This window comes from Dipodomys spectabilis, unplaced genomic scaffold, assembly GCF_019054845.1.
Source record: "Dipodomys spectabilis isolate Male_0828 unplaced genomic scaffold, ASM1905484v1 ptg000343l, whole genome shotgun sequence".
In the NCBI taxonomy this organism is placed as follows: domain Eukaryota; kingdom Metazoa; phylum Chordata; class Mammalia; order Rodentia; family Heteromyidae; genus Dipodomys; species Dipodomys spectabilis.
Window position 1 is genome coordinate 1491920 of NW_024871020.1, and position 18106 is coordinate 1510025.

Sequence of the window (18106 nt, forward strand, 5' to 3'; positions counted from 1 at the left end):
GTTCTTTCTGATTGTATTCCATATAGAAACAGTTTGATTCCTTTTTTTCTAGGTCTTAATATTATTTTGCTTTGGGATAAAATGACAATGTTGTCTAATTTGAAAAGTTTTGTAAAGTTTATCCTATGTAAACGCCTTTCTGAGGTGAATATTTAATACACTGATGTCAAACTGAATTTAATTATATGAATTACGTGTATTGTTACAGTTGTAATTTTGTTTTAATAACTGTTTTTCATTTCTTGCATCTGAAGAATGAAACATATGGAATACTTCTCAAATTTTCATGTTATCCTTGTGCAAGTGCCATGTTAATCTCTGCATTGTAATTTGAGTATTAGTGCTGCTGAAGCATGTAGTATCCTCTAAATTTAAGTAGTTAATGATGCAATCTTTATACAAGCCTATATCTATGGGTGCCTACTTGTAACAAGGAAACCGTATTGTTCCTAACAATGCTATCGATCTTATTTCCCTAAAATTCTGTGAATAGTAGAAAAAATTATATTGATCAATCAATTGCTCACATTTGCAAATTTTTTTGTCAATGACTATCTTAAGTCTTTTTATTTGGAATTTGATCATACTCTCAATTATTTATAGATAGGTCCAAAGGTGATGGCTTTTTCAAGTACTTATTTATTCAACTGTGTTAGCTATGTGGACCTAATGGATTCAAAGTAAGCATTGCTTAAGAGCTACTTCTAAACTTCTTCAGCTGATATTTTCCCAAATGAGGTGTTACTGGCACAAATGTCTACCTGAGCCTTTATCCTTCTTCCATGTGGGAACAGACCAACCAGAATATCTTACCCTGACAGCATAGATTGTCTTACTAGAACAAAACTAATCTTGGTTACAAGGGATCATAGAGAGATGAACAGTTCAAACAGAACTGTTCAGACTAGAATGTATTTTATCAAAATATAATTGTTTATTATACCTTCCATTTCAAAAGTAGCTAAAGCCAAGAAGGTGAAAAAATTGTTCATATGCATGATTACTTAATGTCCTGGCCTGTCTATCATCCAACCAGGCAGGAACTTACACTACTGCCTTTTTATCACCAAATATTTTCATAGTTGCGGGAGAAGTCCATATGTTTCTCCTAGTTATTAGGCATTAAATTGATACTGTTTTAATCACAGTGTTTCCTCTTGCCTCCATGCTGTAAATCTACAAATGGTAAATCTTTAGGTCTAACTCTATCAAACACTAAGGTAGAGATAATGGAATAATACTTTAAAACAGAGTTGCCTTTGATACAGTAACTAAAACAGAACAATGCAAACCTGTGCCTTTTAATTATATTATATATAATTATATATTTTATATTTATATGTGCTGATTTTATATTTCACACAGTAAAACTTACTAGAATTAGTTGACAATTTGACAAATAAATTGATATTTATTTATTCCAATAAATAGAATTGGAATATAAATAATTAGGTTTAAAATATATATTAGATATAAAAAGTATCAATGCAATGTCTTTGGTATAAACTTGTGATACATTCTAACTGTTCTTGGTCTTCTGAATCCACATGGTAAAAAACAATGTTTTCCTCTAATCTATAATGCATTTTACTCTGCTGCTCTGTTTATTGTTTTAACTGTCTTGTCCCAAACTGTTTTTCTCCATATTTCGGAAGCATTCCTATTGATTATACCCAAATTTTGCTAAGATGTCTAAAAAAACATTATCCTTCTGCAGTCCCCATGGGTCCTAGGATCCCAGGTCCCAGTTACCTGCATCATCAGATAACAGGGGCAAGACTTCTCACCAAGGCCCATGCAACATGTCAGCACATAGTAATTGAAGACCAACCTCAATTTCTCATTTCCTATATTTCAGGGTCCCAATTCCTTGAGATGCAGGTATTAGCAGTAAGCAACTGTGGAATGTAAGGCAACTTAAAATGAAGAATGAAATAAAAAAATTTGAGAGAAAGTACTGTAATTAAAACATTCAACTTATAGATGACCAGCCCATATGAGTGAACAAGTTCACAAAGTGTCATAAGATTATTTTTAATACCCCTCCCCTATGATTAATGAAAGATTTTATTCCAACATAAGTGGGCCAAAAAATAGTTCCTTGAAGGATAGATCCATAATTGGTCTACCAAAGCCCGGAAAACTTGACTTAGAGGTCAAATGTAATTCAGAAAAACATTTGAAGCACTAAGGAGTGCTTCAAAACACTGGGACTTCAGTACAACATGGTTCTGTGGTATAAAAATGTCACTCTCAAACCAATGATAATCTACATTTAATCTTCTGAAAGTGTATTCCTTTTCAAATAAACTTTTTAAAATCACATTCGTCAAAATGACATTTTACAAGTTGATGATACTTAGTGACATTACAAGATTTTTAAGTGTAGGGAGCAAGTTACAATAGAGTTGAATTATTTACACAGCACTAATGCCAAACACGTTCAACCATTCATTAAAGTGTAGAAATAGTACAACCCACAATTTGTGTTTTTCAGTAAGAGCCTTCCAGAAATGTGTTAAATAGGTTAGCCTCCTAAATTTCAAACCCAAACGTGAGCTAATAAATTTCATCATTTAATAAGGTACACTTTAAAAAGTCACAAATAGTTGCCTTATCATATGTTATTTTATGTTTTCCCTCTATCTAACATAGTAAGAAATATGACTTTAAGTCTTGAATATGGGTATTCATCAGAGATATGACAAACATAATATCTGTCTTCTATTTTTATCATATTCCTCTTTTGGAATAAATTTTAATTTTCTTCTTTTTCCAAAACTTATAGGCAGTAGAAAATATTATTCCATGTAAAATAAAAGAATCACTCCATTGTACAAAGCCATTTATAAAAATTCGTAGTTAGGAATACATTCTAAGCCATTTTTGTAACTTTCTTTTTGACTAAAGATTAATCTTCCAAATGGATGAGAATAAAATCTTGTTTAGGTGATTCACCTCTCCAGTCTCCAGCAAATTGTTGCTGCAGATGAATCAATTATGGAAATATAAGCTGACATCAGTTCCAGAATATGCAGGATTGAAAGTCCATGGAATGCATATAAACCATTCAAAGTATTAATAGACAGTTTAACACAATGACTATCAGGAAGTTGAAACCAGAGAGGAATTATAGTAAAGACATAGAATGAATGAAAAATGAACAAGGGGCAAGTACAGCTAGAATATTCAATGTACACATATGATAAAGGAAGTGGTAAATTGGAAATAAATCTTGAAGAAAGGGTTGGTTGAGAATGATGGAAGGAGTGACTCCGATCTAGGAGCATTGGACAATTAGATGGATATATTTAATTGTAAAACAATTGCATAACCTTTTAAAATTCAGTTAAAAAACACAAGAAACAAAAAACAGAAAAATCACAACCAAACAGCAATCTCCAGAGAGTATTAATATGACCTCTCAAAATTTTAATCAATTAATGAAGGGCAGTCTTGGGAAAAGCAAACAAAACTGTTCAAAGAGAGAAGTTTGGGATAGGGGAGAATTTTGAACAGAATTAGATAGATTGTCTAAGATTATAAATCACCTCCATCTGCTGCAAATAGTATCTTTCTTCTACGAGTTTTCTGTCTGAACTGGATAATCCAGTCCTGAGACACACTTGGTAGCTTGTGAGGTTAGAGTGGAAGAAACAAGATCATGAACCCATTACTCCACTGGAGAGAAAACAATACTCTATATTTTCTCTAATATCTCTTCACTACTCTTTCTTCATACTTTTAAGTCAATTGATTTTGAATTATATTTTTCCTTCTTTCTTCTGGCAAAGTAATTCATTAAATATTATTTGCCATTTTCTTCTTTCATGCTGTTTAATTGGCCATTGATATTTAATGAGTCCATTAAATATCCCTCTTGCATTTGGTTGCCATGAAACAACATTTATGTTAATGAGGAGAAATCTAATGTAAAACTTTGTCTCCAGAATACAGCCCTAGAAGCTGTGATCACAAATATTCGGCTATTTTTTTTCTTTTACCTTAAAAGACTTCTTGTGTATAAAGTGACCACAAAAATAAGTACTCCATCACTTGTTGGTTCAATCAGAATTGTCTAAGCTCAAAAATATATTTTCCTAACAAGATGCTGATAGGAAACAAAAAATACTGCACTTTTATCTTCTCTTTTAAGGTTCTCCTTAGATACTATATCAGGAACAGTGAAGTTATTCTAGGCAAAATTATTTCAATAGATTTTTTTTCTCTTGGTCTTGCATTTGTTCACCAAGATGTATGGAGGAGAATAGAGTTGAATGACCCATACCTTGGAAGACAGTGTCTGTTACAAAAGGACAATGCTTCTATGTCCTACTTCTATGTCTTCCTCTTAGCTCTTGCCGGAGTTCCAATTAATCACAGCTTCTTGGCTTCATGTCTAGTGAAGCTGAAGGACTATATGGGCTCCACCACTGTTAAATCTTCATTATTTCTCTTTTAAAACTCTTTAAGTTGCCTCATTTGGACGTTGAATTCATTTTCATGTCTTCATTCAATCAGTTCTGCATTGTAGTGAGCCAAATAGGCTCTGTAAACTCACTTTAGGAAGTAAAAATACTAACACAATTTATATCAAAAAGTTTTGGCATTCCTTCACTGCTGAATACAATATGCTTAGCTAAGTCTTCTATGAAAATTTTTTTTATTAACTTTTCCATTTGCTCAATTCTCTTCTGAACTTTTTGGCATATGTAATAACAGAAGTCTTCACTATCTCATATTAATAAGGATATCACTTTTGTGAGCCACATAGAAATGTGAAATTATTGGTTGGAAGTATCCAATCAGATTTTTTTCTGTGTTTCACTGCTTCACATCCAAAGACATTGTGGAAAGTGTTACAAACAAAAATGTGTAATCCCAACACCTTCTTTCATTGTGAAGGGCACTTTCTCCCTAAATATTTTGACTCAAATTATCTTTTTCAGAGAATTACTCTTTGGTAATTAAAGGTAAATTCACAAATTTTGATGCCTTATTTTTTTAAGTACTTTGAATTTAAATTCCAATACAACCTTGTGTCAAACAGTGAAAATATATTTCCTGGGTAAGGAAAATTCCAAGGGACCCTACAGGATTTACAAGTTTGTTTGTTTAGTGTGAAAAAGAGACATCTTCATCCACATTGCTCCCTCTCTACTAAGTCTCCTTGGATTTCTTTGCATGAAAACTATTCTTCCAGGCAATTTAAATTTTCGTAATAGGCTAAGTTGTTAAAATTTTGAACAATTAAAATTTACCTGTCATAACTTTAAAACTCTTGAAAATCCTTTATCAGAACCGCGAATTCACCAATCTTAATTCCACCATTACCATCAAAAAGTTAACATGCTATTTTCATGATATAGTATCCATGCAGCTATTATATTCCAGTGGCTTTGTTATGCATATATATAACCATATTAGCTGATGCTAAGCAAAATTAATACCAAGATATGTAACCAGATTTTTTCATTTGTGGTTGTTGTTTTTGATGAACTATGTGATTTCTGTTTTCTTTGGGTTTTCCTCCTATGGTTTATCCTTCTGGTATATCATTTTGTATTGTATACACATTTACCTTAATTAGCGAAGGGAAGAGGAAAAGCATAATGGTGAGACAAAGGACAAAAGGCAAACCAATGCAATAGCAATACTCACAAGACAATATATTGGAAATGCACATTACAACTTGTGAGGGATGAAGGAGTGAAGGAAAACTGTGAGAAAATGAGAGAAGGTTAACAAATTTGAAAAGTTATGATTTAATACCTTACAATTACTGTAACCCCACTGTACATCACTTTGATAATAAAATTGAAAAATAAGTTGCATAAAATATAATTTCACTGTATTGGCACAGGAAATAATATTCTTTATGTAATAATATTTTAAAAATCAATACTATTTGGCATCTAATTTGAATTAATTACCCCTTATTTATCAGAGGGTCATCAACTTGAATGTTATCCAACTAGACAATATTTTCACAATATACTTGCCAAATTTTTCAAAAAAGAATAACTTTAGTATTTTCTCATTCTAAAACAGAAAACCGTTTAATGCTATGGAAACCCATAACTTTTAAAAGTAAGTAAGTTGTTAAGAGGACAGAATATATGCGTTCTTCAAAATTCCTATGACTAATAACTACTCATTTTTAAATTCTCAACATTTCTGGGAGATTCCAAACAGTACCTGTTCGCATGTTATATAATTTTGCAATAGATGTTGTTTCCAATGGGGTGTTACAGACTGAGAAGTCAACAGAAAAATAGCCACATTCTGGTAGAGGATAAAACTATGAAGCATGTGTAATAATTAATTCTTCAAGAGTAAGCTATTGTTTATCAGAGTAAGCTATTATTTCTATGACCATCAATCCCAAGATTTATGCCATAAAGTCATCCTAGCCCAACAGTTTCCAACTTTTAAGGGGCACCTTAAAATTCCTTAATTCACATCATGAATACCTTATCTCTATTTTGAAAAAATACTACACCTCTGCTAATATGACGCCCTCCTAGTTCTGAAAAGAACACCACAATACATTGAGCTGCATCATTTTTCCTCCACTAGTATTCTTGAGATCAGAATATTATTTATATTTATACTTTTTTAACTATCATAGATATTCAGGATGCTAAGATAAAAAAATTATGGTTCAAAGCCCACCCAGGCAGGAAGGTTTCTTAGAATCTTATCTCCAAAAAAATTCTCCACAAAAGCAAGACTCAAGTGGCACTGAGGTTGAAGTGGTAGGGCATGAGACTTGAGCATCAACAGGCTCAGAGACACTGTCCAGGCCAAGAGTTCAAGCTCTAGGATGAACCAATAAAACAAAAACAAAATTGAAAACAAACCCCAAACCTAGCATTTTTCTCCATGTATACAGAGGCACGTAAATAAGGAAATGACTTCCTGTGTTACATATAGGGAGAAGAAAGAAGATGTCACACAATTACTCTCTTCATACCATATTAAACCAAACCCTTAAAAAATTGGTTTTTCTAAATGTATAAATTAATGTCATCCATTTTTTGGCAACTCTGTCTAGATTATTCACATTAACATAGTATACATGAACTGTGGGAAATATCTATTAACTATGTTCTAATTATAACTCTCTTGAAAGAATATATAGACAAATAGAATGCCAGAATCATTTGTGAATTTTTCAATTAATCCCTCTACTTAAAAAGAATTTTGTAGTATACTATAGAATATGAAATTACAAACAAAACCAAAAAATATATTTTAAATCTAAATTCTAATTTAACAAGGTCTACAAAGTCCTACATTAGACGAACTTTGTTATTTCTCCAGGTTTAAGCTTTTGTAATCCTTCAACATTAATTTGGAATCCAGCAGAATGAGGCTTACTTACTTTTGCAAATTTTTGGATGGGAATCATGAGCTATTTTTCATCTAGGAATGTTCTGTAATGAAGAGAGCATTTAAACCACAAGTGAGGATATATATGAGTTGCATTCAATAGGAAACTTGACTTCTCAAAACATAATGACAAAATTAGCCCAAACTTCCAACTGTGTATTCCTTTTTTGTTGTTTGATTTGTTCTACTGGGACAAAATTATTCTACCTGGTCCAGGGAAGGTATCATTATGTAATTCCACTCTCTAATCTCCTGTTTGAGTGCTAGAATTCCAAGCTTGTAGCACTTTGCCCTGCCATAGTTTGTTTATTTAATCTAGAAACAGACTAGCAATTCTGAACTTCTCCTATGATCTTATCCACTAGACTGAATGCTCAGACTGTTTATGTACTATTTTCAAAGATGTTTTAACATTTGACACAGGATATGAACATTTTCAGATGCACCTGCCGGGTTCCCTGATTCATTCTACCATGGATCCTATAATAATAATGATTACTTGACTCTCTTACTATCTCTGGTCCCTACCTATGTAATATTCTCAACTTCTGGGGGAAAGTTCACTTGAAGGCTTTCTAATATTTAAAATTATCATTTGATTCTAATCTTACACAGGACTTATTTTCTATTGTTTTCTAACTTTTCTACATATTCTGAGAGTTGTTTCATTTGTATCTTTTTGTGTGCACCTATAAGTGCCTCTGTGTGTATGTGTATGTTCGTATGTATGTATGCAAAAACCTAAAGCTGTTATTCAGCAATGTTGCTCATGACTGGTATTCCAGCTTTTGGCTGATTAATTATAGGTAGTGTCTCAAAGCCTATACTGTCCAAGCTGGATGCAAATTGAACTTCCCAGACTCCTTTACATTTTTAGGTTTTATTTTTCCAGGAGTATCAACTTTTAAACTTCAAACACTTTTGTGAGTGTAAAGTGTAACCTGTAGCCCAGATTTTTAACTCAAGAATTCATATAAAGATAGACGAACATATACATTACATATCCTGAGTGTACACTGTTAGAAATGTGATCATAAACCAAGTTGTTGTGAAATCTGAGGATTGGGGTTTAAAGCCAGCACGGGTAGGAAAGTCCTGGAGACTCTTTTCTCCAATAATTACTAGAAAATTAGAAGTGGCACTGTGGCTCAAGTGGAAGAGCCCTAGCCTTGAGCTGTGTTTCAGAGGGACAGCAACCTGTCCTATATTTCAAGTGCCACAAACAACAACAACAACAACAACAAAAAGAATATAAGAAAAGGAAAGAAAAAGAAATGTGATCTTAGCCACCAGGTTCATTGCTAGTATAATTCCTGTTCTCTCAAGATGGATTCTTTTTTTCCAGTTACGTCGACTCTCCTATATCTGACTTGCATTGGAAACAGAATCATTCTTCCATTCTCCTTTTTGCACATTTACTTGATTAGCAAGCGTGATTTAGAAAGGCAGTGGCCTCATGCTTCATGTTCCACTTAGGAGTAATGCTTTCTCTATATCACTCCCATAAACCTACATATTGGATTTGGCTTTATTTTTTCAATGTTTTCTTATTTGTTGAGTCTTCTATATTTTATTGAACACTTATACATAAACACAGAACTTCTTTTTCTCCTATAATTGCTATTGTTTCTCTTACTCTTAACTCATGTATACTTGGGAAATTAATGTACAGCACATAGACTCACAAAAATGATCTGAGAACCTTCTTCCCATTTAAAATTCACCTTAATTTACAGAGCACATAGGAAGTTTGAACAAAATGTTCTCATGGATAATGTATTTGTAAGCAATTTAAATTTCATTTCTCTTTACTAAGTTGTCTCTGAAACACGTGTTACCTCATGGCCAAAAGTATCCTTGTGCTATTTCAATGAAGCCAGAAAACATTCATTTTTTTCTGGAGCAGCACTATAGATTGTTACTGGAAGTAAGTGGAAGTAACTGTTACTGGATGTGGAAACTGATCCTAGGAGAGGAACTGAACATGGAGAAATGACAAAGTTCAAGTTAACTATTGCTTTCCTTTTTACTGTATAAGAAAAGGATCCTAGGCTGGAAGGAAACTCTGTCCTTGACTTTTGTGAGTGTGTCTTTTACTCATATAAAACTTGTCTGTGAACTTCTGGTTGAGAGTATTACAAAAGGAAACAATATGTCATTTGAAGGCCAGTATAGAACAAAAGGAAGTCACTTTATTTTAAAAATGTTCTACTGCAAAGAAGCAAAGATATGGAGGTTTTAAAGTGTCTTATGGATGGATGTTTCACTCCTGAGATGAGTCTCTTTTTGCAGGAATCAGTTATCAATTCCTTTAGTCAAGTCCTGTGTTTTCCATAGCAATGATTCCAAAAAAGCAGGATCCAGTGAGTATGATCAGCAAAAGCAGCCTATTTTCGGACCACCACTATTTTAAGGAGAGTCCCAAAGAAATACCCAGGGTTTGTTTTGTTTCCTTGTTTATTTAGTTTGTGCTGGTTCTGGGGCTTGAACTTAGAGACTGGACCCTGTCCCTGAACAGTTGTCTTTCTTTCCCACCTGGCCCAAAGCTAGTACTCCGCTGCTTGAGCCAAACCTCCACTTCTGGCTTTTTTGGTGTTTAATTACAGATAAGGGTTGACAGACTCTCTTGCCTGGGTTGGCTTTGAACTAAGACAGTAAGAAAGCTAAGTGACATCAACTGTATGTACTTCTCTTTTGAACCAAGAAATATTAGATGAAGTTTATTATAAAGTTACTATTTGACAATTTTTAAAGAAGAAAATATGTTTAGCAAAGAAGCCATAACAAATAACTCAGCAAAAGTAGGTGCACTACTAAATCATTTGGGAAGATTACTATTGACTTCATCATTCCTTTGAGGGAAACTTAAAGCCATATTTGTAATTTTTTGTTGGTTGTGATTATTGAATATTGATCCTGGGCATTGTCTCTCAGCTCTTCAGCACAAATTGAGCACTCTACCACTTTAGCTACAGCACCACTTCCGAGTTTCTGGAGTTAATTGAAGGTAAGTGTTTCATGGACTTTCCTGACCGCTGGCTTTGAACCACAATCCTCTGGTCTCAACCTCCTGAGTAGCTAGGATTACAGGCATGAGCCACCAACACCCGGCTCATATTTGCATTTATGTGCACTTAATGTCACTATGTAGACAAAGAACGGAAATCTGAACCAAATGATGTGACATTGAAGCTTGTCAGAATGATTGAATTAGCAATAAATATGTCCTCCTTTCCCATTTTGTTACATTAATGACCCATGAGCTATGGGACTCTTACATTAGCATCCTCTTTCATCTTTGTAGGTGTATTTAGTATCAGAAAATGTTCACAGAGAAATATAGAAAGACAGATTTTTAGAAAGCAAAGGAGATCAGGTATGAAAGAACAGCATAGAAGGAGATACATTTATCACACAGAGATTAAGAACTAGCCTAGGAGATTTTGAATGCTAAAGGCAATGAGGAATAAGCCTAGTTGATAACTAGTTCTTCAATATCCAAAAATGGTTTCCTAGAACGGTTTCTGCTATACCTTAGTTGCTATCATTTTTTCTTTCCATCTGGAGTTATTCCTTCTCTTTTGTCACAACTATTAATTAGCCTCTGCCCTTTTGGTGCGATGACTTGCCCAAAGAGTTTACAAATCTCACTTAGACTGTTGTTGTTGTTGTTGCTGTTGTTGTTTTGGCAGTCCTGGAGCTAAAACTCAGCTCTTGGGAATTATTCCTGAGCTTTTTTTTTTTTCCCCCTCAAGGCTAACCATCCACCATTTGAGGCACAGGACCACTTCCAGTGTTTCCTTTTCAATTTATGTGGTACTGAGGAATTGAACCCAGGGTTTCATGCATGCTAGGCAATCACCATACCATGAAGCCACATTCCCAGAACCCTAAATGACTTTCTTAAGATGGCATTACATTTTCATTCTGTAACTATGTATCATAATTTTAACCAGAAATTTTTGCTAGAAAAGAGCATTGAACACAGTACTGAGTCCAGTAAGGCTAGTTGGATAATGGATTACTGTCACAGTGTAGTCAGGGCACAGAGGGAATTACCTCATGGAGCTGGTACAACAGAGTGAGCAAGACAGAGCCTGACCCACAGTCTACCTCCAGAATGAGAGGGCCACCTTGGTTCCAACCATATGGGGATGCTGGGCCACCTCCTCCAGCACCCATTGAATCAGTTCCTGAGAGAGAAAGAGAAAGAAAGGTCAGAATTACACTTAAGCCAGGTGCCGGTGGCTCAGGCCTATAATCCGAAGTACAATGAAGGCTGAGGTATGAAGATCGTGGTTTATAGCCAGCCCGGCAGGAACACCTGTGAAACTCTTATCTCCAAAAACCACCAGAAAACTGGAAGTGGTGCTGTGACGCAAGTGGTAGCATGCTAGCTTTGAGCTGAGGAGCTCGGGGAGCTGCCCCAGGCCCAAAGTTCAAGCCCCATGATTGAAAGAAGTGGACTTCCCACCACAAGAAGTGGACTGAATAGCACCCATTGTCCTAAGGAGCATGGCAGAGAAGTCAGGCCGAGCTTCCTGTCAGCTAGGAGTCATTAGTAGGTCACCTGGCTTCTCTGTGCCTCAGTTTCCCCAGCTTCAAAAGTGAACAAAATGAAGGATCCCGTTACTCATGGGGATAGGGTAATAAAGAAAGAGAGCCATGTTTTGTTTCATAATCCTATACCTGTTTCACCATTAATAACACACACCATCTGAGATCTTTCTGGGAATCTTCCTATCATATGGTCACAGAATTGCCAAGAACAGGATCAGATGTCCCCTCCCTCTGTGCCTGTCCCTGCTCCAGAGATCCCTCTGTATTAATCCCTTGTTTCCTCAACTGTACCATGAGGAGATTTAAGTCCAATGGTTGAGGCCCAACCCAGAGCTTCACCTCTGGTCAAGAATCGGCTGCCGTGGACTGAGTTTGGGACAATCCATCTAAACTAATGACTGAGCGTGGTGCTACATGTCTACCATCCCAACTACAGAAGACCGTGCCTGGTGGCTCATGCCTGTCACAGATAGGAGGATCATGATCCAGCCCAGCCTGAACATATATTAATTCTCCATCTCAGAAATGCCCAAGACAGAAATGCTTGACTCGCATGGTAGAAGTCCTGACTGGCAAGCTTAAGGTCTTTAGGTCTAACCCTAATATACCAAAAAGAACCAGAGTCCCAGTGCCAGAGGCTCATGCCTATAATCCTAGGTACTCAGGAGGCTGAGATCTGAAGATCACAGCTCAAGATTTAAGATAGGGTTGGACTCGCCCATCAGACGTCATGATGAGAAGACCCAGAGTCTGGCCTATGCTGTTGCGCTCCATACTAGCAGAACCCATATCCTTACTAAGTGTTGGTCATGCTCTCTGTCACCCTGGGAAGCCATCCCCTGCAGGCTACACTCCCAGGTCCTCCAAATCTCCCACTGCCACCAATCAGGCTCAAGGGAGTACCCAGCTCCATTGCACACAGATCCCTTGTTCTTGTAATTTAACAGTGCTGTGTCCCCTTCAAGCCTCTCACCTTTCCAGGCCCCCAGACCTCAGCTGTGAAGCCCACACATGCCTCAAAGATAGCAGGTAGAAGTTACCAAAGCATTCTGCCTCCTTGTTACAACCCAATTCTACACACACACACACACAAACACACACACACACACACACACACACACACACACACACACATCCAGACCGGTGACAGAAGACTCATCCATGCAGCACCTGCAATTTGCCAACTGATCACTCACCTGAGCACAGTCAGGCTGTACAAGGAAAAAGATTATCTCTCTCTCTCTGTCTCTCTGTCTATGTCTCTCTCTATGTCTCTCTCTGTCTCTCTGTCTTCAGGTGAAAGGTTGACCGAACACAGAACACAAGGGCTCACACAGCAAGGGTGTCTATCTTCTGCATCCAACACCTCCCATCTCCAGAAAAAAAGAAAAAGACCCCAGAAGGCAGGTGTAGACATGCTCCTCCCCACCTCTGACTAAAGCCACCGGGTTTTCACCAGGGAGAGGAAGGGTGCAGATTTGCGGCACTGTGGCTCCCACTACTCCAGGCCAGGGGATCTGTGGCACCCACTCCTCACCCAGCCATATATCTCCCCATTTCCTGGGACACTAGCCGCTAGAGATGGGGGTGAGATCCTCGGGTCAACACCCACCCCCACCCCTGGGGCACATTTGTGGCAGGGCGTGGGCCAGACTGTGGGGCACAGGGGAGGCGCGGGTCTGGGTCAGAGAGGAGGGGATATGTGGTGCAGGGTGCAGGGATTTGTGGCAGCCACTCACATTTGTTGCTGGCAGAAGCTGTTGGCAGCTGCTACAGGTGGGGCAAGCAGCAATGGCAGAGGCATGACAAACACTCAGGCCCTGAGCAGAGGACAGGGCAGCCAGGACCAGGTCAGGGCCGCAAGCTGGCTCGTGGCACACCATTGCACCATTGCCTGAGGAAACCATGGGTCTGAGCCCACAGCACCAGGTTAGAAATGCTGCTCCATGGGGAAGGGGGGGAGGGGGCCATGGCTCAGGCAGGCACATGATGGGCCTGAGGAAGGCCTTTCCTCCTAGGCCTCGAGTATCTTGCTCACCATTCAGCCACCTCTACCTTCCTCAACTGCTGGTAGTGGTGTCAACAAACAGAGGGAATCATGGTGCTACTGGTCGGCATGGAATGTGGGCGTGGCCACCATTCTTGTATCCTATTGGTCAGAAAGAACCATGAAACAATGGGGGTGTGGCTGGAATCGTGTGATGCAGGCAGAATGGGCGGAGTCAAAATGACGCAGTCCATTTCCCAGGTAACTCTGTCCATGCCAGTTGGGGACAAGAGGGTGACCTGCTTTAGCCGGATGGCTGCACAGATTATTGTCTATGTCTGTTTGTTCCCAGACCTTGAACTCAGGATCTGGGCACAATCTGTGAGTTGCTTTTGATCAAAGTTAGCTCTCTACCACTGGAGCCACATGGCTTTACTTCTGGCTTTGTTGGCACTAGTTCGACAGGAGTCTCAAGGGCTTTCCTGTCTAGGGTGACTTTGACCATGATCCTCCTTTCACAACCTTGTAAGTTTTAAGGAGGACTGCTGAGAGCCACTGATGCCTGGCTAATCATTGGTTTTGCTGACGTTCTTGTACAGACCTGTGAGTTCCCTATCCTCAGGTTGAAGTGGTAGGAGCTGGAGCCCACAGTTTGAATCCTGGTCCAACCACCAACAAATGGCAGGAGATCCTATGAAACTCATTCCTATTCATATGACTACCAAAGGAATGTGATGTATAGCATGATTAAATGGGCAGTACTTGAATGATTTGAGGATAAAACTATACACAATTACATTATAGGACTCTGGTCGATATTAATACTTTATGAAGCATTTAAACTATCACATTCATTAAATGGAGGCCAAATGAAATACCTACGAATTGGGCATCACATAGCATGGAGATGCTATTTTTTTTTCTGCCAGGACTGGAATTTGAACTGATGGCCTAGGTATCCCTGCTGTTGCACTGTGTAGAAAGGGAAAGCTTGCCTCCTTGAATTCAAGAAATTCAAAGTCTGTTCCTTAGGCCTGAAATCGATGCCCACCACTAGAAAACATCCTATTTGTGTACATTTTAAATATATGATTTATATTTATATACATATGTTGATTCTATATTGCATTCAGTGTAGTTATGTATTTTATTTTTTGTTTTATTCATGTATTGACTTCTCATTTTATTGACTATTATGACTCATAGAACAGTGATTACATTGATTACATAGGATATAGGTTTGCATATGTATTGCACGTCCTTCCTGACACCCAGGACTTTCACAGAAAAGGAAAACTTGTCAGCATCAACTTCTTACTACATGATTCATTTTTTGGGAGTGCTGGCATCTGAACTCACAGCCTACAAGGCCCAATTCATGAATGGGTGAGTGTCAGCCTGGCATCCTGTGGCAAATTGAGCTGACAGGCAGTTCTGAGTACCTGAGATCGAGCCCCAGTGGTTGACATGCAGATGGTAGTACACTAATAAATATATATCTTTATAGAGAGCCAGAGATGTCTATACATTATTCGTTTATATAGACTACATTCCTACCAATTCTTGGGTATTTATAATGCCTCCATATAATTAATGTTATTGTTTTCATTCTTAACAAACTATTAAGTAAATCAATCAATATCCTGAAATTATTACATTCTGTAAGTAATAGTATTATCTTAATGCTTCATAAATATTAAATAAAATCAGTCTTCTGAAATGATGCTGTCTAATTTTATAGGAGCATTATTCACCATCAACTCATTCAACTGTGACATTGATAATATTACCTTGTTATTCCCATGGATGGGAACGAGTCTCTTAGTATCTCTTGCCATTGATTGGTGTCAGGACTAGGATTTGAAATCAAGGCCTACATTGCCAGGTGGACCTATGACTTCCTCAATAGTCTGACAACCTTCAGCAATGCAAGGTGAAGTACCCTTTGCAAAAGTGTCATTCAGACCCAGGAGTGTCACCGTGCAAAGGAAGAAAACATAAAAAGGCCATCTCACTGCATTTTTTCCATACATTTTTGCCACACAAGGCTTTGGGGTCTAGGATCTCAGGATCTACTGTATGTCCAGTGGCTGCACCCCAGCATAGGGTGTCGAAGCTGAGGCAGAGTTACCACAACCTGAGTTCAAACCCCCTACTGAGCAAAAAATAATTAAAAGAATTTAGCTCCCTGGCTTGCAATTCACCCCGTTTATTCTGCCAGGCTTTGGATTTGAACTCAAGTTCTGGGTAAATCTGCAGCACTGTGTTAGAAGGGCAAGCTCACCGAACTTGAAGATAAGAAAGTCAGGCCTGTACTCTAAGCCAAAATTCAAGCCCCAGCCTTGGAAAACATACTATTTATATACATTGAAAATGCAGGATTTGTACTTACCTATGGATGTTCAGTCCATACACGTTTGGTGTGGTTGTTCCTTGTACTTTTTGTTTTATTCATTTATTTACCATTGATTTTACTATGATGACACCCATTCCCTTTATTTATATTGATGACATCCTATCACATGGAATCTAAATTTGTAGACGTGTTCTCCATCATGCCTAACACCCAGGACTCTCAAAGAAAAGGAAAAATGTTTCACACTTGGTTTCTTACTGCATGATCCAATTGTTGCTAGTGCTGGGATCTGAACTCAGGGCCTAGCAGGAACAATTGGTGAATAGTTCAAAGTGACCACACCAGCCTGTGAGCAACAAAGGAGTTAGGCCATTCCCAGGATCTGACATTGATCCCCAGTGTGGGTCACGATAGTCATAAATTAATAATTAAAACATATGATCAATATTTACATATATGTTTGGACAGCATCTTGCCTTTGGAGTACTTTTTCTCCTTATTTTCTGTCTTATGTAAGTATTGTGTATTTTACTGAATAAGGTAACAAATATAACAGTGCTTACATGGAAGACAACCTATTGCCCTGGCTATAGGGTTTCCTATGCATTCTCCATCCAAGCTGAGACTCAGGACTCTCACAGGACAGGAAAATAGGTGAATCGATGGGTTTCTCACATCAGGATTCATCTTTTGGCAGTGTTGGGATTTGAACTCAGAGCCTATCAGGCCCAACTGGGGAAAGGGTCAAGGTAAGGACACCAGCTTGTGAGCAACGAAGCAGATAGGCCATTCCCAGGACCTGACGTCAAGTCCCAGGGAGGTCCAGATAGTCATGAATTCATAATTTAAACATAGGGTCTATATTTACTTACATGTGTGGACAGCATCTTGCATTTGGTGCACTTCTTAATTTGTGTCGAATTCATGGAGTTATTTTGTATTTTACTGAGTATGGTGACAGGTATAACTATGCGGACATGGATGACAACCTGTTCCCATAGTTATAGGGTTGCCTATGCATTCTACATCCTAGTGGAAGCTCAGGACTTTCACAGGAGAGGAAAACATGTTCAACGACTGGCTTCTGACAATAGAATGAATCTTTTGTCAGTGTTGGGATTTGAACTGACGTCTGGGTAGCTCTGTTGCACTTTAGGGGAAGGGAAATCTCACCATCCTTGAATACTACAATATCAGGCCTGATCCAGGGCCTGATTTGAAGCCCCAGCACTGGACAAAATAACAAGCCCGCCTTTTTAAAACATAGGATCTCTCTTTACCTACAAGTGTGGTATGCATCTTGCATTCAGTGTAGTTATTCTTTTTATTTTGTGTCTTATTCATGGATGTATTGTGTATTTTATTGAGTATGGTGATAGATGTAACCATGCTGACATGGATAACAACCCATTCGAATGGTTATAGAGTTATCTATATAGAATTCTCCATCCTCATTGAGACCCAGTACTTTCATTGGACAGGAAAACAGGTGGATCGATTGGCTTCTCAAATCAAGGTAAATCTTTTGGCAGTGTTGGGATTTGAACTCAAGGCCTAGCAGAATCAATTGGTGAATGGGTCACGGTGAACACACCAGCCTGTGAGGCACTAAGGAGGTAGGCCATTCCTAGGACCTGAGATGAAGCCCTGGTTGGGGCCAATATAGTCATAAATTCATCATTTAAACAGAGGATCTATATTTCCATACATGGATGGGCAGCATCTTGCATTCGGTGTAGTCATTCTTTTATTTTGTGTCTTATTCATTGATGTATTGTGTATTTTATTGAGTATAGGATAACAGATAT

General features: G+C 37.8%; 1 pseudogene; it reads right to left on the reverse strand.

Annotated features, from left to right (window-relative positions):
• Positions 1 to 258: 258 nt before the first annotated feature.
• Positions 259 to 355, reverse strand: LOC122095319 (annotated as a pseudogene).
• Positions 356 to 18106: the final 17751 nt, after the last annotated feature.